Source organism: Hyperolius riggenbachi, chromosome 3 (genome assembly GCF_040937935.1).
Source record: "Hyperolius riggenbachi isolate aHypRig1 chromosome 3, aHypRig1.pri, whole genome shotgun sequence".
In the NCBI taxonomy this organism is placed as follows: domain Eukaryota; kingdom Metazoa; phylum Chordata; class Amphibia; order Anura; family Hyperoliidae; genus Hyperolius; species Hyperolius riggenbachi.
Genome location: NC_090648.1, coordinates 42,277,379 through 42,296,453, shown reverse-complemented (window position 1 = coordinate 42,296,453; position 19,075 = coordinate 42,277,379). Strand labels below are relative to the sequence as shown.

General features: G+C 46.3%; 18 non-coding genes across 18 annotated transcripts; all 18 read left to right on the top strand.

Moving 5' to 3' along the window:
* Positions 1–367: 367 nt before the first annotated feature.
* Positions 368–449, top strand: TRNAS-GCU (transfer RNA serine (anticodon GCU)). The gene has a single exon. It is a non-coding gene; the product is annotated as a tRNA-Ser (tRNA).
* Positions 450–1,281: 832 nt separating this feature from the next.
* TRNAS-GCU (transfer RNA serine (anticodon GCU)) lies at positions 1,282–1,363 on the top strand. The gene has a single exon. It is a non-coding gene; the product is annotated as a tRNA-Ser (tRNA).
* Positions 1,364–2,203: 840 nt separating this feature from the next.
* On the top strand, positions 2,204–2,285 carry TRNAS-GCU (transfer RNA serine (anticodon GCU)). The gene has a single exon. It is a non-coding gene; the product is annotated as a tRNA-Ser (tRNA).
* An 832-nt stretch (positions 2,286–3,117) lies between these two features.
* TRNAS-GCU (transfer RNA serine (anticodon GCU)) lies at positions 3,118–3,199 on the top strand. The gene has a single exon. It is a non-coding gene; the product is annotated as a tRNA-Ser (tRNA).
* An 832-nt stretch (positions 3,200–4,031) lies between these two features.
* TRNAS-GCU (transfer RNA serine (anticodon GCU)) lies at positions 4,032–4,113 on the top strand. Its single transcript has one exon. It is a non-coding gene; the product is annotated as a tRNA-Ser (tRNA).
* An 832-nt stretch (positions 4,114–4,945) lies between these two features.
* TRNAS-GCU (transfer RNA serine (anticodon GCU)) lies at positions 4,946–5,027 on the top strand. Its single transcript has one exon. It is a non-coding gene; the product is annotated as a tRNA-Ser (tRNA).
* An 832-nt stretch (positions 5,028–5,859) lies between these two features.
* Positions 5,860–5,941, top strand: TRNAS-GCU (transfer RNA serine (anticodon GCU)). The gene has a single exon. It is a non-coding gene; the product is annotated as a tRNA-Ser (tRNA).
* Positions 5,942–6,773: 832 nt separating this feature from the next.
* Positions 6,774–6,855, top strand: TRNAS-GCU (transfer RNA serine (anticodon GCU)). Its single transcript has one exon. It is a non-coding gene; the product is annotated as a tRNA-Ser (tRNA).
* Positions 6,856–7,687: 832 nt separating this feature from the next.
* On the top strand, positions 7,688–7,769 carry TRNAS-GCU (transfer RNA serine (anticodon GCU)). Its single transcript has one exon. It is a non-coding gene; the product is annotated as a tRNA-Ser (tRNA).
* Positions 7,770–8,609: 840 nt separating this feature from the next.
* On the top strand, positions 8,610–8,691 carry TRNAS-GCU (transfer RNA serine (anticodon GCU)). The gene has a single exon. It is a non-coding gene; the product is annotated as a tRNA-Ser (tRNA).
* An 832-nt stretch (positions 8,692–9,523) lies between these two features.
* TRNAS-GCU (transfer RNA serine (anticodon GCU)) lies at positions 9,524–9,605 on the top strand. The gene has a single exon. It is a non-coding gene; the product is annotated as a tRNA-Ser (tRNA).
* An 840-nt stretch (positions 9,606–10,445) lies between these two features.
* TRNAS-GCU (transfer RNA serine (anticodon GCU)) lies at positions 10,446–10,527 on the top strand. Its single transcript has one exon. It is a non-coding gene; the product is annotated as a tRNA-Ser (tRNA).
* An 832-nt stretch (positions 10,528–11,359) lies between these two features.
* On the top strand, positions 11,360–11,441 carry TRNAS-GCU (transfer RNA serine (anticodon GCU)). Its single transcript has one exon. It is a non-coding gene; the product is annotated as a tRNA-Ser (tRNA).
* Positions 11,442–12,273: 832 nt separating this feature from the next.
* Positions 12,274–12,355, top strand: TRNAS-GCU (transfer RNA serine (anticodon GCU)). Its single transcript has one exon. It is a non-coding gene; the product is annotated as a tRNA-Ser (tRNA).
* An 840-nt stretch (positions 12,356–13,195) lies between these two features.
* Positions 13,196–13,277, top strand: TRNAS-GCU (transfer RNA serine (anticodon GCU)). Its single transcript has one exon. It is a non-coding gene; the product is annotated as a tRNA-Ser (tRNA).
* Positions 13,278–16,835: 3,558 nt separating this feature from the next.
* TRNAS-GCU (transfer RNA serine (anticodon GCU)) lies at positions 16,836–16,917 on the top strand. Its single transcript has one exon. It is a non-coding gene; the product is annotated as a tRNA-Ser (tRNA).
* An 840-nt stretch (positions 16,918–17,757) lies between these two features.
* On the top strand, positions 17,758–17,839 carry TRNAS-GCU (transfer RNA serine (anticodon GCU)). Its single transcript has one exon. It is a non-coding gene; the product is annotated as a tRNA-Ser (tRNA).
* Positions 17,840–18,671: 832 nt separating this feature from the next.
* Positions 18,672–18,753, top strand: TRNAS-GCU (transfer RNA serine (anticodon GCU)). The gene has a single exon. It is a non-coding gene; the product is annotated as a tRNA-Ser (tRNA).
* The last annotated feature ends 322 nt before the right edge of the window (positions 18,754–19,075 follow it).

The window sequence follows — 19,075 nt, the reverse complement described above, 5'->3', positions numbered from 1 at the left end:
AATCTGCATAGTTCAGCCCACAGTCTAGCTAAGTGACCCTAAAAGGCAGATGTTAATTGTGGAAATGCTTGGCTGAAAGTTTGCAACGATTCCAAAAGATGTAAGCAAAGATGAAAAATACAGCATGGCGTGTTGATGGCATGGTGTAGAAGGCCCTTGTTTAGGTAGGTGTGCTCCAGTGGGATGATTAAGGTGTCCTCTGTCAGGCCTCTTGCAAATGATTTTTCTTGTGTGAACAAAAGGTGCGCGTTCTTCTTTTCTGTCCAAAAAGTGCACTTTGCTATCCTGAAAAGATGAGCCGTGTTTTGCGCACAGGGCTTTGACCAGAGCTGAAAAAATGATAGCGTTAGATGTCATGTTTTACTGAGATGAGGTGGCCGAGTGGTTAAGGCGATGGACTGCTAATCCATTGTGCTCTGCACGCATGGGTTCAAATCTCCTCCTCGTCGATGGTGCACTTTTACAAACTAGTATCATATCCACCATCCAACTCGCCTGTCCTTGACGTCCATGTGGTTGTGCATGGATAAGTGTGTATGCCCTTTGCCCGATGACTATTGGGACACAGATTGTGTACATTTACACAATGCTTGTCTGCAGCATCATTCTTTTTTACAAAGTATGGGCCATTTGGGGTTCAGACCTGCAACCCACAAATAGAAAATTCACCTCTGCAGCCTTAGCGGAGAAAATAAACAGTGCTTGTCTGGCTGCACGAAGAAAATAGTTTGTCTGTAGAAGGACAAGTGCCAAAAAGTGCTTCAGTCATACCTGATTTTCAAGTTGTAAACCTCCTGTCTGTGACTGGCAGGTGCCAGTGTGAGGCATAAGGTATAATGGGATTGGTAGGACAGTAAGAAGATGTGCCCTCGCCTCATGTTCATACTGGCTTGAGTCTCCCTAAAAGTAGAAGTAATCTCCATAGTTCAGCCCACAGTCTAGCTAAGTGACCCTAAAAGGCAGATGTTAATTGTGGAAATGCTTGGCTGAAAGTTTGCAACGATTCCAAAAGATGTAAGCAAAGATGAAAAATACAGCATGGCGTGTTGATGGCATGGTGTAGAAGGCCCTTGTTTAGGTAGGTGTGCTCCAGTGGGATGATTAAGGTGTCCTCTGTCAGGCCTCTTGCAAATGATTTTTCTTGTGTGAACAAAAGGTGCGCCTTCTTCTTTTTTGTCCAAAAAGTGCACTTTGCTATCCTGAAAAGATGAGCCGTGTTTTGCGCACAGGGCTTTGACCAGAGCTGAAAAAATGATAGCGTTAGATGTCATGTTTTATGGAGACGAGGTGGCCGAGTGGTTAAGGCGATGGACTGCTAATCCATTGTGCTCTGCATGCATGGGTTCAAATCCCATCCTCGTCGATGGTGCACTTTTACAAACTAGTATCATACCCACCATCCAACTCGCCTGTCCTTGATGTCCATGTGGTTGTGCATGGATAAGTGTGTATGCCCTTTGCCCGATGGCTATTGGGACACAGATTGTGTACATTTACACAATGCTTGTCTGCAGCATCATTCTTTCTCACAAAGTATGGGCCATTTGGGGTTCAGACCTGCAACCCACAAATAGAAAATTCACCTCTGCAGCCTTAGCGGAGAAAATAAACAGTGCTTGTCTGGCTGCACGAAGAAAATAGTTTGTCTGTAGAAGGACAAGTGCCAAAAAGTGCTTCAGTCATACCTGATTTTCAAGTTGTAAACCTCCTGTCTGTGACTGGCAGGTGCCAGTGTGAGGCATAAGGTATAATGGGATTGGTAGGACAGTAAGAAGATGTGCCCTCGCCTCATGTTCATACTGGCTTGAGTCTCCCTAAAAGTAGAAGTAATCTGCATAGTTCAGCCCACAGTCTAGCTAAGTGACCCTAAAAGGCAGATGTTAATTGTGGAAATGCTTGGCTGAAAGTTTGCAATGATTCCAAAAGATGTAAGCAAAGATGAAAAATACAGCATGGCGTGTTGATGGCATGGTGTAGAAGGCCCTTGTTTAGGTAGGTGTGCTCCAGTGGGATGATTAAGGTGTCCTCTGTCAGGCCTCTTGAAAATGATTTTTCTTGTGTGAGCAAAAGGTGCGCGTTCTTCTTTTCTGTCCAAAAAGTGCACTTTGCAATCCTGAAAAGATGAGCCGTGTTTTCCGCACATGCGCACAGGGCTTTGACCATAGCTGAAAAAATAATAGCGTTAGTTGTCATGTTTTATGGAGACGAGGTGGCCGAGTGGTTAAGGCGATGGACTGCTAATCCATTGTGCTCTGCACGCATGGGTTCAAATCCCATCCTCGTCGATGGTGCACTTTTACAAACTAGTATCATACCCACCATCCAACTCGCCTGTCCTTGACGTCCATGTGGTTGTGCATGGATAAGTGTGTATGCTCTTTGCCCGATGACTATTGGGACACAGATTGTGTACATTTACACAATGCTTGTCTACAGCATCATTCTTTCTCACAAAGTATGGGCTATTTGGGGTTCAGACCTGCAACCCACAAATAGAAAATTCACCTCTGCAGCCTTAGCGGAGAAAATAAACAGTGCTTGTCTGACTGCACGAAGAAAATAGTTTGTCTGTAGAAGGACAAGTGCCAAAAAGTGCTTCAGTCATACCTGATTTTCAAGTTGTAAACCTCCTGTCTGTGACTGGCAGGTGCCAGTGTGAGGCATAAGGTATAATGGGATTGGTATGACAGTAAGAAGATGTGCCCTCGCCTCATGTTCATACTGGCTTGAGTCTCCCTAAAAGTAGAAGTAATCTGCATAGTTCAGCCCACAGTCTAGCTAAGTGACCCTAAAAGGCAGATGTTAATTGTGGAAATGCTTGGCTGAAAGTTTGCAACGATTCCAAAAGATGTAAGCAAAGATGAAAAATACAGCATGGCGTGTTGATGGCATGGTGTAGAAGGCCCTTGTTTAGGTAGGTGTGCTCCAGTGGGATGATTAAGGTGTCCTCTGTCAGGCCTCTTGCAAATGATTTTTCTTGTGTGAACAAAAGGTGCGCCTTCTTCTTTTTTGTCCAAAAAGTGCACTTTGCTATCCTGAAAAGATGAGCCGTGTTTTGCGCACAGGGCTTTGACCAGAGCTGAAAAAATGATAGCGTTAGATGTCATGTTTTATGGAGACGAGGTGGCCGAGTGGTTAAGGCGATGGACTGCTAATCCATTGTGCTCTGCACGCATGGGTGCAAATCCCATCCTTGTCGATGGTGCACTTTTACAAACTAGTATCATACCCACCATCCAACTCGCCTGTCCTTGACGTCCATGTGGTTGTGCATGGATAAGTGTGTATGCCCTTTGCCCGATGACTATTGGGACACAGATTGTGTACATTTACACAATGCTTGTCTACAGCATCATTCTTTCTCACAAAGTATGGGCTATTTGGGGTTCAGACCTGCAACCCACAAATAGAAAATTCACCTCTGCAGCCTTAGCGGAGAAAATAAACAGTGCTTGTCTGACTGCACGAAGAAAATAGTTTGTCTGTAGAAGGACAAGTGCCAAAAAGTGCTTCAGTCATACCTGATTTTCAAGTTGTAAACCTCCTGTCTGTGACTGGCAGGTGCCAGTGTGAGGCATAAGGTATAATGGGATTGGTAGGACAGTAAGAAGATGTGCCCTCGCCTCATGTCTATACTGGCTTGAGTCTCCCTAAAAGTAGAAGTAATCTGCATAGTTCAGCCCACAGTCTAGCTAAGTGACCCTAAAAGGCAGATGTTAATTGTGGAAATGCTTGGCTGAAAGTTTGCAACGATTCCAAAAGATGTAAGCAAAGATGAAAAATACAGCATGGTGTGTTGATGGTATGGTGTAGAAGGCCCTTGTTTAGGTAGGTGTGCTCCAGTGGGATGATTAAGGTGTCCTCTGTCAGGCCTCTTGCAAATGATTTTTCTTGTGTGAACAAAAGGTGCGCGTTCTTCTTTTCTGTCCAAAAAGTGCACTTTGCTATCCTGAAAAGATGAGCCGTGTTTTGCGCACAGGGCTTTGACCAGAGCTGAAAAAATGATAGCGTTAGATGTCATGTTTTATTGAGACGAGGTGGCCGAGTGGTTAAGGCGATGGACTGCTAATCCATTGTGCTCTGCACGCATGGGTGCAAATCCCATCCTTGTCGATGGTGCACTTTTACAAACTAGTATCATACCCACCATCCAACTCGCCTGTCCTTGACGTCCATGTGGTTGTGCATGGATAAGTGTGTATGCCCTTTGCCCGATGACTATTGGGACACAGATTGTGTACATTTACACAATGCTTGTCTACAGCATCATTCTTTCTCACAAAGTATGGGCTATTTGGGGTTCAGACCTGCAACCCACAAATAGAAAATTCACCTCTGCAGCCTTAGCGGAGAAAATAAACAGTGCTTGTCTGGCTGCACGAAGAAAATAGTTTGTCTGTAGAAGGACAAATGCCAAAAAGTGCTTCAGTCATACCTGATTTTCAAGTTGTAAACCTCCTGTCTGTGACTGGCAGGTGCCAGTGTGAGGCATAAGGTATAATGGGATTGGTAGGACAGTAAGAAGATGTGCCCTCACCTCATGTTCATACTGGCTTGAGTCTCCCTAAAAGTAGAAGTAATCTGCATAGTTCAGCCCACAGTCTAGCTAAGTGACCCTAAAAGGCAGATGTTAATTGTGGAAATGCTTGGCTGAAAGTTTGCAACGATTCCAAAAGATGTAAGCAAAGATGAAAAATACAGCATGGCGTGTTGATGGCATGGTGTAGAAGGCCCTTGTTTAGGTAGGTGTGCTCCAGTGGGATGATTAAGGTGTCCTCTGTCAGGCCTCTTGCAAATGATTTTTCTTGTGTGAACAAAAGGTGCGCGTTCTTCTTTTCTGTCCAAAAAGTGCACTTTGCTATCCTGAAAAGATGAGCCGTGTTTTGCGCACAGGGCTTTGACCAGAGCTGAAAAAATGATAGCGTTAGATGTCATGTTTTACTGAGATGAGGTGGCCGAGTGGTTAAGGCGATGGACTGCTAATCCATTGTGCTCTGCACGCATGGGTTCAAATCTCCTCCTCGTCGATGGTGCACTTTTACAAACTAGTATCATATCCACCATCCAACTCGCCTGTCCTTGACGTCCATGTGGTTGTGCATGGATAAGTGTGTATGCCCTTTGCCCGATGACTATTGGGACACAGATTGTGTACATTTACACAATGCTTGTCTGCAGCATCATTCTTTTTTACAAAGTATGGGCCATTTGGGGTTCAGACCTGCAACCCACAAATAGAAAATTCACCTCTGCAGCCTTAGCGGAGAAAATAAACAGTGCTTGTCTGGCTGCACGAAGAAAATAGTTTGTCTGTAGAAGGACAAGTGCCAAAAAGTGCTTCAGTCATACCTGATTTTCAAGTTGTAAACCTCCTGTCTGTGACTGGCAGGTGCCAGTGTGAGGCATAAGGTATAATGGGATTGGTAGGACAGTAAGAAGATGTGCCCTCGCCTCATGTTCATACTGGCTTGAGTCTCCCTAAAAGTAGAAGTAATCTCCATAGTTCAGCCCACAGTCTAGCTAAGTGACCCTAAAAGGCAGATGTTAATTGTGGAAATGCTTGGCTGAAAGTTTGCAACGATTCCAAAAGATGTAAGCAAAGATGAAAAATACAGCATGGCGTGTTGATGGCATGGTGTAGAAGGCCCTTGTTTAGGTAGGTGTGCTCCAGTGGGATGATTAAGGTGTCCTCTGTCAGGCCTCTTGCAAATGATTTTTCTTGTGTGAACAAAAGGTGCGCCTTCTTCTTTTTTGTCCAAAAAGTGCACTTTGCTATCCTGAAAAGATGAGCCGTGTTTTGCGCACAGGGCTTTGACCAGAGCTGAAAAAATGATAGCGTTAGATGTCATGTTTTATGGAGACGAGGTGGCCGAGTGGTTAAGGCGATGGACTGCTAATCCATTGTGCTCTGCACGCATGGGTTCAAATCCCATCCTCGTCGATGGTGCACTTTTACAAACTAGTATCATACCCACCATCCAACTCGCCTGTCCTTGACGTCCATGTGGTTGTGCATGGATAAGTGTGTATGCTCTTTGCCCGATGACTATTGGGACACAGATTGTGTACATTTACACAATGCTTGTCTACAGCATCATTCTTTCTCACAAAGTATGGGCTATTTGGGGTTCAGACCTGCAACCCACAAATAGAAAATTCACCTCTGCAGCCTTAGCGGAGAAAATAAACAGTGCTTGTCTGACTGCACGAAGAAAATAGTTTGTCTGTAGAAGGACAAGTGCCAAAAAGTGCTTCAGTCATACCTGATTTTCAAGTTGTAAACCTCCTGTCTGTGACTGGCAGGTGCCAGTGTGAGGCATAAGGTATAATGGGATTGGTAGGACAGTAAGAAGATGTGCCCTCGCCTCATGTTCATACTGGCTTGAGTCTCCCTAAAAGTAGAAGTAATCTGCATAGTTCAGCCCACAGTCTAGCTAAGTGACCCTAAAAGGCAGATGTTAATTGTGGAAATGCTTGGCTGAAAGTTTGCAACGATTCCAAAAGATGTAAGCAAAGATGAAAAATACAGCATGGCGTGTTGATGGCATGGTGTAGAAGGCCCTTGTTTAGGTAGGTGTGCTCCAGTGGGATGATTAAGGTGTCCTCTGTCAGGCCTCTTGCAAATGATTTTTCTTGTGTGAACAAAAGGTGCGCCTTCTTCTTTTTTGTCCAAAAAGTGCACTTTGCTATCCTGAAAAGATGAGCCGTGTTTTGCGCACAGGGCTTTGACCAGAGCTGAAAAAATGATAGCGTTAGATGTCATGTTTTATGGAGACGAGGTGGCCGAGTGGTTAAGGCGATGGACTGCTAATCCATTGTGCTCTGCACGCATGGGTTCAAATCCCATCCTCGTCGATGGTGCACTTTTACAAACTAGTATCATACCCACCATCCAACTCGCCTGTCCTTGACGTCCATGTGGTTGTGCATGGATAAGTGTGTATGCTCTTTGCCCGATGACTATTGGGACACAGATTGTGTACATTTACACAATGCTTGTCTACAGCATCATTCTTTCTCACAAAGTATGGGCTATTTGGGGTTCAGACCTGCAACCCACAAATAGAAAATTCACCTCTGCAGCCTTAGCGGAGAAAATAAACAGTGCTTGTCTGACTGCACGAAGAAAATAGTTTGTCTGTAGAAGGACAAGTGCCAAAAAGTGCTTCAGTCATACCTGATTTTCAAGTTGTAAACCTCCTGTCTGTGACTGGCAGGTGCCAGTGTGAGGCATAAGGTATAATGGGATTGGTAGGACAGTAAGAAGATGTGCCCTCGCCTCATGTCTATACTGGCTTGAGTCTCCCTAAAAGTAGAAGTAATCTGCATAGTTCAGCCCACAGTCTAGCTAAGTGACCCTAAAAGGCAGATGTTAATTGTGGAAATGCTTGGCTGAAAGTTTGCAACGATTCCAAAAGATGTAAGCAAAGATGAAAAATACAGCATGGTGTGTTGATGGTATGGTGTAGAAGGCCCTTGTTTAGGTAGGTGTGCTCCAGTGGGATGATTAAGGTGTCCTCTGTCAGGCCTCTTGCAAATGATTTTTCTTGTGTGAACAAAAGGTGCGCGTTCTTCTTTTCTGTCCAAAAAGTGCACTTTGCTATCCTGAAAAGATGAGCCGTGTTTTGCGCACAGGGCTTTGACCAGAGCTGAAAAAATGATAGCGTTAGATGTCATGTTTTATTGAGACGAGGTGGCCGAGTGGTTAAGGCGATGGACTGCTAATCCATTGTGCTCTGCACGCATGGGTTCAAATCCCATCCTCGTCGATGGTGCACTTTTACAAACTAGTATCATACCCACCATCCAACTCGCCTGTCCTTGACGTCCATGTGGTTGTGCATGGATAAGTGTGTATGCCCTTTGCCCGATGACTATTGGGACACAGATTGTGTACATTTACACAATGCTTGTCTGCAGCATCATTCTTTTTTACAAAGTATGGGCCATTTGGGGTTCAGACCTGCAACCCACAAATAGAAAATTCACCTCTGCAGCCTTAGCGGAGAAAATAAACAGTGCTTGTCTGGCTGCACGAAGAAAATAGTTTGTCTGTAGAAGGACAAGTGCCAAAAAGTGCTTCAGTCATACCTGATTTTCAAGTTGTAAACCTCCTGTCTGTGACTGGCAGGTGCCAGTGTGAGGCATAAGGTATAATGGGATTGGTATGACAGTAAGAATATGTGCCCTCGCCTCATGTTCATACTGGCTTGAGTCTCCCTAAAAGTAGAAGTAATCTGCATAGTTCAGCCCACAGTCTAGCTAAGTGACCCTAAAAGGCAGATGTTAATTGTGGAAATGCTTGGCTGAAAGTTTGCAATGATTCCAAAAGATGTAAGCAAAGATGAAAAATACAGCATGGCGTGTTGATGGCATGGTGTAGAAGGCCCTTGTTTAGGTAGGTGTGCTCCAGTGGGATGATTAAGGTGTCCTCTGTCAGGCCTCTTGCAAATGATTTTTCTTGTGTGAACAAAAGGTGCGCCTTCTTCTTTTTTGTCCAAAAAGTGCACTTTGCTATCCTGAAAAGATGAGCCGTGTTTTCCGCACATGCGCACAGGGCTTTGACCATAGCTGAAAAAATGATAGCGTTAGATGTCATGTTTTATGGAGATGAGGTGGCCGAGTGGTTAAGGCGATGGACTGCTAATCCATTGTGCTCTGCATGCATGGGTTCAAATCCCATCCTCGTCGATGGTGCACTTTTACAAACTAGTATCATACCCACCATCCAACTCGCCTGTCCTTGACGTCCATGTGGTTGTGCATGGATAAGTGTGTATGCCCTTTGCCCGATGACTATTGGGACACAGATTGTGTACATTTACACAATGCTTGTCTACAGCATCATTCTTTCTCACAAAGTATGGGCTATTTGGGGTTCAGACCTGCAACCCACAAATAGAAAATTCACCTCTGCAGCCTTAGCGGAGAAAATAAACAGTGCTTGTCTGACTGCACGAAGAAAATAGTTTGTCTGTAGAAGGACAAGTGCCAAAAAGTGCTTCAGTCATACCTGATTTTCAAGTTGTAAACCTCCTGTCTGTGACTGGCAGGTGCCAGTGTGAGGCATAAGGTATAATGGGATTGGTAGGACAGTAAGAAGATGTGCCCTCGCCTCATGTTCATACTGGCTTGAGTCTCCCTAAAAGTAGAAGTAATCTGCATAGTTCAGCCCACAGTCTAGCTAAGTGACCCTAAAAGGCAGATGTTAATTGTGGAAATGCTTGGCTGAAAGTTTGCAATGATTCCAAAAGATGTAAGCAAAGATGAAAAATACAGCATGGCGTGTTGATGGCATGGTGTAGAAGGCCCTTGTTTAGGTAGGTGTGCTCCAGTGGGATGATTAAGGTGTCCTCTGTCAGGCCTCTTGAAAATGATTTTTCTTGTGTGAGCAAAAGGTGCGCGTTCTTCTTTTCTGTCCAAAAAGTGCACTTTGCTATCCTGAAAAGATGAGCCGTGTTTTGCGCACAGGGCTTTGACCAGAGCTGAAAAAATGATAGCGTTAGATATCATGTTTTTTTGAGATGAGGTGGCCGAGTGGTTAAGGCGATGGACTGCTAATCCATTGTGCTCTGCACGCATGGGTTCAAATCCCATCCTCGTCGATGGTGCACTTTTACAAACTAGTATCATACCCACCATCCAACTCGCCTGTCCTTGACGTCCATGTGGTTGTGCATGGATAAGTGTGTATGCCCTTTGCCCGATGACTATTGGGACACAGATTGTGTACATTTACAAAATGCTTGTCTGCAGCATCATTCTTTCTCACAAAGTGTGGGACATTTGGGGTTCAGACCTGCAACCCACAAATAGAAAATTCACCTCTGCAGCCTTAGCGGAGAAAATAAACAGTGCTTGTCTGGCTGCACGAAGAAAATAGTTTGTCTGTAGAAGGACAAGTGCCAAAAAGTGCTTCAGTCATACCTGATTTTCAAGTTGTAAACCTCCTGTCTGTGACTGGCAGGTGCCAGTGTGAGGCATAAGGTATAATGGGATTGGTATGACAGTAAGAATATGTGCCCTCGCCTCATGTTCATACTGGCTTGAGTCTCCCTAAAAGTAGAAGTAATCTGCATAGTTCAGCCCACAGTCTAGCTAAGTGACCCTAAAAGGCAGATGTTAATTGTGGAAATGCTTGGCTGAAAGTTTGCAATGATTCCAAAAGATGTAAGCAAAGATGAAAAATACAGCATGGCGTGTTGATGGCATGGTGTAGAAGGCCCTTGTTTAGGTAGGTGTGCTCCAGTGGGATGATTAAGGTGTCCTCTGTCAGGCCTCTTGCAAATGATTTTTCTTGTGTGAACAAAAGGTGCGCCTTCTTCTTTTTTGTCCAAAAAGTGCACTTTGCTATCCTGAAAAGATGAGCCGTGTTTTCCGCACATGCGCACAGGGCTTTGACCATAGCTGAAAAAATGATAGCGTTAGATGTCATGTTTTATGGAGATGAGGTGGCCGAGTGGTTAAGGCGATGGACTGCTAATCCATTGTGCTCTGCATGCATGGGTTCAAATCCCATCCTCGTCGATGGTGCACTTTTACAAACTAGTATCATACCCACCATCCAACTCGCCTGTCCTTGACGTCCATGTGGTTGTGCATGGATAAGTGTGTATGCCCTTTGCCCGATGACTATTGGGACACAGATTGTGTACATTTACACAATGCTTGTCTACAGCATCATTCTTTCTCACAAAGTATGGGCTATTTGGGGTTCAGACCTGCAACCCACAAATAGAAAATTCACCTCTGCAGCCTTAGCGGAGAAAATAAACAGTGCTTGTCTGACTGCACGAAGAAAATAGTTTGTCTGTAGAAGGACAAGTGCCAAAAAGTGCTTCAGTCATACCTGATTTTCAAGTTGTAAACCTCCTGTCTGTGACTGGCAGGTGCCAGTGTGAGGCATAAGGTATAATGGGATTGGTAGGACAGTAAGAAGATGTGCCCTCGCCTCATGTTCATACTGGCTTGAGTCTCCCTAAAAGTAGAAGTAATCTGCATAGTTCAGCCCACAGTCTAGCTAAGTGACCCTAAAAGGCAGATGTTAATTGTGGAAATGCTTGGCTGAAAGTTTGCAATGATTCCAAAAGATGTAAGCAAAGATGAAAAATACAGCATGGCGTGTTGATGGCATGGTGTAGAAGGCCCTTGTTTAGGTAGGTGTGCTCCAGTGGGATGATTAAGGTGTCCTCTGTCAGGCCTCTTGAAAATGATTTTTCTTGTGTGAGCAAAAGGTGCGCGTTCTTCTTTTCTGTCCAAAAAGTGCACTTTGCTATCCTGAAAAGATGAGCCGTGTTTTGCGCACAGGGCTTTGACCAGAGCTGAAAAAATGATAGCGTTAGATATCATGTTTTTTTGAGATGAGGTGGCCGAGTGGTTAAGGCGATGGACTGCTAATCCATTGTGCTCTGCACGCATGGGTTCAAATCCCATCCTCGTCGATGGTGCACTTTTACAAACTAGTATCATACCCACCATCCAACTCGCCTGTCCTTGACGTCCATGTGGTTGTGCATGGATAAGTGTGTATGCCCTTTGCCCGATGACTATTGGGACACAGATTGTGTACATTTACAAAATGCTTGTCTGCAGCATCATTCTTTCTCACAAAGTGTGGGACATTTGGGGTTCAGACCTGCAACCCACAAATAGAAAATTCACCTCTGCAGCCTTAGCAGAGAAAATAAACAGTGCTTGTCTGGCTGCACGAAGAAAATAGTTTGTCTGTAGAAGGACAAGTGCCAAAAAGTGCTTCAGTCATACCTGATTTTCAAGTTGTAAACCTCCTGTCTGTGACTGGCAGGTGCCAGTGTGAGGCATAAGGTATAATGGGATTGGTAGGACAGTAAGAAGATGTGCCCTCGCCTCATGTCTATACTGGCTTGAGTCTCCCTAAAAGTAGAAGTAATCTGCATAGTTCAGCCCACAGTCTAGCTAAGTGACCCTAAAAGGCAGATGTTAATTGTGGAAATGCTTGGCTGAAAGTTTGCAACGATTCCAAAACATGTAAGCAAAGATGAAAAATACAGCATGGCGTGTTGATGGCATGGTGTAGAAGGCCCTTGTTTAGGTAGGTGTGCTCCAGTGGGATGATTAAGGTGTCCTCTGTCAGGCCTCTTGCAAATGATTTTTCTTGTGTGAACAAAAGGTGCGCGTTCTTCTTTTCTGTCCAAAAAGTGCACTTTGCTATCCTGAAAAGATGAGCCGTGTTTTGCGCACAGGGCTTTGACCAGAGCTGAAAAAATTATAGCGTTAGATGTCATTTTTTATTGAGACGAGGTGGCTGAGTGGTTAAGGCGATGGACTGCTAATCCATTGTGCTCTGCACGCATGGGTTCAAATCCCATCCTCGTCGATGGTGCACTTTTACAAACTAGTATCATACCCACCATCCAACTCGCCTGTCCTTGACGTCCATGTGGTTGTGCATGGATAAGTGTGTATGCCCTTTGCCCGATGACTATTGGGACACAGATTGTGTACATTTACACAATGCTTGTCTACAGCATCATTCTTTCTCACAAAGTATGGGCTATTTGGGGTTCAGACCTGCAACCCACAAATAGAAAATTCACCTCTGCAGCCTTAGCGGAGAAAATAAACAGTGCTTGTCTGACTGCACGAAGAAAATAGTTTGTCTGTAGAAGGACAAGTGCCAAAAAGTGCTTCAGTCATACCTGATTTTCAAGTTGTAAACCTCCTGTCTGTGACTGGCAGGTGCCAGTGTGAGGCATAAGGTATAATGGGATTGGTAGGACAGTAAGAAGATGTGCCCTCACCTCATGTTCATACTGGCTTGAGTCTCCCTAAAAGTAGAAGTAATCTGCATAGTTCAGCCCACAGTCTAGCTAAGTGACCCTAAAAGGCAGATGTTAATTGTGGAAATGCTTGGCTGAAAGTTTGCAACGATTCCAAAAGATGTAAGCAAAGATGAAAAATACAGCATGGCGTGTTGATGGTATGGTGTAGAAGGCCCTTGTTTAGGTAGGTGTGCTCCAGTGGGATGATTAAGGTGTCCTCTGTCAGGCCTCTTACAAATGATTTTTCTTGTGTGAACAAAAGGTGCGCGTTCTTCTTTTCTGTCCAAAAAGTGCACTTTGCTATCCTGAAAAGATGAGCCGTGTTTTCCGCACATGCGCACAGGGCTTTGACCATAGCTGAGAAAATGATAGCGTTAGATGTCATATTTTATGGAGACGAGGTGGCCGAGTGGTTAAGGCGATGGACTGCTAATCCATTGTGCTCTGCACGCATGGGTTCAAATCCCATCCTCGTCGATGGTGCACTTTTACAAACTAGTATCATACCCACCATCCAACTCGCCTGTCCTTGACGTCCATGTGGTTGTGCATGGATAAGTGTGTATGCCCTTTGCCCGATGACTATTGGGACACAGATTGTGTACATTTACACAATGCTTGTCTACAGCATCATTCTTTCTCACAAAGTATGGGCAATTCGGGGTTCAGACCTGCAACCCACAAATAGAAAATTTACCTCTGCAGCCTTAGCGGAGAAAATAAACAGTGCTTGTCTGGCTGCACGAAGAAAATAGTTTGTCTGTAGAAGGACAAGTGCCAAAAAGTGCTTCAGTCATACCTGATTTTCAAGTTGTAAACCTCCTGTCTGTGACTGGCAGGTGCCAGTGTGAGGCATAAGGTATAATGGGATTGGTAGGACCAGTGGCGGACACAGCCAGCAGTGGGCCCCTGTGCAAAATTGTAATTGTGGGCCCCCTATGACCTGCGGCGCGCACAGCGCGCCGCGGCAAAAAATAGCGGATAGAACCTGCGGCGCGTAGCGCCGCGGCAAAAAAATGGGCGTGGCAATGACCGGATGAGGGCGGAGCTAACTGTAACTTAAAGCGAACCCGGGGTGAGGGTTTATTTCCTTTTAAACAATACTAGTTGCCTGGCGGCCCTGCTGATCTATTTGGCTGCAGTAATAAACTGAATTACACCAGCAACAAGCATGCAGCTAATCTTCTCAGTTCTGACAATATTGTCAGAAACCCCTGACCTGCTGCATGCTTGTTCAGGGTCTATGGTTGAAAGAATAAGAGGCAGAGGACCAGCACGGCAGCCAGGCAACTGGTATTGCTTAAAAGGAGAGAAATATGGCAGCCTCAATATTATTCTCACCTCAGGTTCCCTTGAAAAGTGCAACGCAAAGACAGTGGGCCCAAGTTTTGGTGACCCTTTCCCCAGAAAATTCACATAATTGTGCAGGTTTTCTCAAGAAAATACACATATATGCCCAGAAAATACGTGCAATCATGTCGGCAGATATGCCCAGAAAATACGTGCAATCATGTCGGCAGATATGCCCAGAAAATATGTGCAATCAAGTCGGCAGATATGCCCAGAAAATACGTGCAATCAAGTCGGCAGATATGCCCAGAAAATACGTGCAATCAAGTCGGCAGATATGCCCAGAAAATACGTGCAAACAAGTCGGCAGATATGCCCAGAAAATACGTGCAAACAAGTCGGCAGATATGCCCAGAAAATACATGCAATCAAGTCGGCAGATATGCCCAGAAAATACGTGCAAACAAGTCGGCAGATATGCCCAGAAAATACGTGCAATCATGTCGGCAGATATGCCCAGAAAATACATGCAATCATGTCGGCAGATTTGCGAAGAAAATACATGCAATCATGTGGCAGACCTGCCCAGAACATACACCTGCTAATATAAATAAAACAAAAACATTTACTCACCTGCAGCAGCAGACCTCCTGTCCCAGCCTCCATCCGGCGCGCAGCTCCCATGGGTGGTTGGGTGGATAGGTAGCCTAGTGGGTGGGTGAGTGGGTGGGTGGGTTGGTAGCCTGGTTGAGTGGGTGGGTTGGTAGCCTGGTGGGTGGGTGGGTAGGTAGCCTGGTGGGTGGGTGGGTAGGTAGCTGGGTGGGTAGGTAGCCTGGTGGGTGGGTGGGTAACTAGCCCGGTAGGTAGGTAGGTAGCCCGGTGGGTGGGTAGGTAGGTAGCCTGGTGGGTGCGTGGGTAGCCGGGTGGGTGGGTAGGTAGCCTGGTGGGTGGGCTGGTAACTAGCCCGGTAGGTAGCCGGGTGGGTGGTTAGGTAGGTAGCCGGGTGGGTGGTTAGGTAGGAAGCCTGGTGGGTGGGTAGCCGGGTGGGTGGGTAGGTAGGTAGCCGGGTGGGTGGTTAGGTAGGTAGCCGGGTGGGTAGGTAGGAAGCCTGGTGGGTGGGTAGGTAGCCGGGTGGGTAGGTAGGTAGCCGGGTGGGTAGGTAGGAAGCCTGGTGGGTGGGTAGGTAGCCTGGTGGGTGGGTAGGTAGGTAGCCTGGTGGGTGGGTAGGTAGCCTGGTGGGTAGGTAGGTAGCCGGGTGGGTAGGTAGGAAGCCTGGTGGGTGGGTAGGTAGCCTGGTGGGTGGGTAGGTAGGTAGCCTGGTGGGTGGGTAGGTAACCTGGTGGGTGGGTTGGTAACTAGCCCGGTAGGTAGCCGGGTGGGTGGTTAGGTAGGTAGCCAGGTGGGTGGTTAGGTAGGTAGCCGGGTGGGTGGTTAGGTAGGTAGCCGGGTAGCCGGGTGGGTGGGTAGGTAGCCTGGTGGGTGGGTTGGTAACTAGCCCGGTAGGTAGCCGGGTGGGTGGTTAGGTAGGTAGCCGGGTGGGTGGTTAGGTAGGTAGCCGGGTAGGTAGGTAGGTAGCCGGGTGGGTAGGTAGCCGGGTGGGTAGGTAGCCGGGTGGGTGGTTAGGTAGTTGAGTGGGTGGTTAGGTAGGAAGCCTGGTGGGTGGGTAGGTAGCCGGGTGGGTAGGTAGCCGGGTGGGTGGTTAGGTAGTTGGGTGGGTGGTTAGGTAGGAAGCCTGGTGGGTGGGTAGGTAGCCGGGTGGGTAGGTAGGTAGGAAGCCTGGTGGGTGGTTAGGTAGTCGGGTGGGTAGGTAGGTAGCCGGGTGGGTAGGTAGCCGGGTGGGTAGCTATCCGGGTGGGGGGCCCGACTCCTATCCTCCCTCCCTCCCTTCCTTCCTCACCTCGGGGGGCCCCCTCCCGATATGCGCGGCGGGAGAGTGAGCGGCAAATGCAGGAAGTCTTCAGGGCTCTCCAGGCATCCGCTAGAGGCCCAGCCGCTGAGTCTCCAATATGTCTCCAACTGGAGACATATTGGAGACCAAGCGGCTGGGCCTCTAGCGGATGCCTGGAGAGCCCTTCCTGCATTTGCCGCTCGCTCGCTCTCCCGCCGCGCATATCGGGAGGGGGCCCCCGAGGTGAGGGAGGGAGGGAGGATAGGAGTCGGGGGGCCCCCGGGAATAAAATAATAAAAAAAAAAAAAAATATTAAAAAAAAAAAAAAAAAGTACTTAATGCCATGGGCCCCTGAAGAAAACGGAACTTCAGGGGCCCTCGTGCGGCGGCACGGCCTGCACGGCCGTATGTCCGCCCCTGGGTAGGACAGTAAGAAGATGTGCCCTCGCCTCATGTTCATACTGGCTTGAGTCTCCCTAAAAGTAGAAGTAATCTGCATAGTTCAGCCCACAGTCTAGCTAAGTGACCCTAAAAGGCAGATGTTAATTGTGGAAATGCTTGGCTGAAAGTTTGCAACGATTCCAAAAGATGTAAGCAAAGATGAAAAATACAGCATGGCGTGTTGATGGCATGGTGTAGAAGGCCCTTGTTTAGGTAGGTGTGCTCCAGTGGGATGATTAAGGTGTCCTCTGTCAGGCCTCTTGCAAATGATTTTTCTTGTGTGAACAAAAGGTGCGCCTTCTTCTTTTTTGTCCAAAAAGTGCACTTTGCTATCCTGAAAAGATGAGCCGTGTTTTGCGCACAGGGCTTTGACCAGAGCTGAAAAAATGATAGCGTTAGATGTCATGTTTTATGGAGACGAGGTGGCCGAGTGGTTAAGGCGATGGACTGCTAATCCATTGTGCTCTGCACGCATGGGTTCAAATCCCATCCTCGTCGATGGTGCACTTTTACAAACTAGTATCATACCCACCATCCAACTCGCCTGTCCTTGACGTCCATGTGGTTGTGCATGGATAAGTGTGTATGCTCTTTGCCCGATGACTATTGGGACACAGATTGTGTACATTTACACAATGCTTGTCTACAGCATCATTCTTTCTCACAAAGTATGGGCTATTTGGGGTTCAGACCTGCAACCCACAAATAGAAAATTCACCTCTGCAGCCTTAGCGGAGAAAATAAACAGTGCTTGTCTGACTGCACGAAGAAAATAGTTTGTCTGTAGAAGGACAAGTGCCAAAAAGTGCTTCAGTCATACCTGATTTTCAAGTTGTAAACCTCCTGTCTGTGACTGGCAGGTGCCAGTGTGAGGCATAAGGTATAATGGGATTGGTAGGACAGTAAGAAGATGTGCCCTCGCCTCATGTTCATACTGGCTTGAGTCTCCCTAAAAGTAGAAGTAATCTGCATAGTTCAGCCCACAGTCTAGCTAAGTGACCCTAAAAGGCAGATGTTAATTGTGGAAATGCTTGGCTGAAAGTTTGCAACGATTCCAAAAGATGTAAGCAAAGATGAAAAATACAGCATGGTGTGTTGATGGTATGGTGTAGAAGGCCCTTGTTTAGGTAGGTGTGCTCCAGTGGGATGATTAAGGTGTCCTCTGTCAGGCCTCTTGCAAATGATTTTTCTTGTGTGAACAAAAGGTGCGCGTTCTTCTTTTCTGTCCAAAAAGTGCACTTTGCTATCCTGAAAAGATGAGCCGTGTTTTCCGCACATGCGCACAGGGCTTTGACCATAGCTGAAAAAATGATAGCGTTAGATGTCATGTTTTATGGAGATGAGGTGGCCGAGTGGTTAAGGCGATGGACTGCTAATCCATTGTGCTCTGCATGCATGGGTTCAAATCCCATCCTCGTCGATGGTGCACTTTTACAAACTAGTATCATACCCACCATCCAACTCGCCTGTCCTTGACGTCCATGTGGTTGTGCATGGATAAGTGTGTATGCCCTTTGCCCGATGACTATTGGGACACAGATTGTGTACATTTACACAATGCTTGTCTACAGCATCATTCTTTCTCACAAAGTATGGGCTATTTGGGGTTCAGACCTGCAACCCACAAATAGAAAATTCACCTCTGCAGCCTTAGCGGAGAAAATAAACAGTGCTTGTCTGACTGCACGAAGAAAATAGTTTGTCTGTAGAAGGACAAGTGCCAAAAAGTGCTTCAGTCATACCTGATTTTCAAGTTGTAAACCTCCTGTCTGTGACTGGCAGGTGCCAGTGTGAGGCATAAGGTATAATGGGATTGGTAGGACAGTAAGAAGATGTGCCCTCGCCTCATGTTCATACTGGCTTGAGTCTCCCTAAAAGTAGAAGTAATCTGCATAGTTCAGCCCACAGTCTAGCTAAGTGACCCTAAAAGGCAGATGTTAATTGTGGAAATGCTTGGCTGAAAGTTTGCAATGATTCCAAAAGATGTAAGCAAAGATGAAAAATACAGCATGGCGTGTTGATGGCATGGTGTAGAAGGCCCTTGTTTAGGTAGGTGTGCTCCAGTGGGATGATTAAGGTGTCCTCTGTCAGGCCTCTTGAAAATGATTTTTCTTGTGTGAGCAAAAGGTGCGCGTTCTTCTTTTCTGTCCAAAAAGTGCACTTTGCTATCCTGAAAAGATGAGCCGTGTTTTGCGCACAGGGCTTTGACCAGAGCTGAAAAAATGATAGCGTTAGATATCATGTTTTTTTGAGATGAGGTGGCCGAGTGGTTAAGGCGATGGACTGCTAATCCATTGTGCTCTGCACGCATGGGTTCAAATCCCATCCTCGTCGATGGTGCACTTTTACAAACTAGTATCATACCCACCATCCAACTCGCCTGTCCTTGACGTCCATGTGGTTGTGCATGGATAAGTGTGTATGCCCTTTGCCCGATGACTATTGGGACACAGATTGTGTACATTTACAAAATGCTTGTCTGCAGCATCATTCTTTCTCACAAAGTGTGGGACATTTGGGGTTCAGACCTGCAACCCACAAATAGAAAATTCACCTCTGCAGCCTTAGCAGAGAAAATAAACAGTGCTTGTCTGGCTGCACGAAGAAAATAGTTTGTCTGTAGAAGGACAAGTGCCAAAAAGTGCTTCAGTCATAC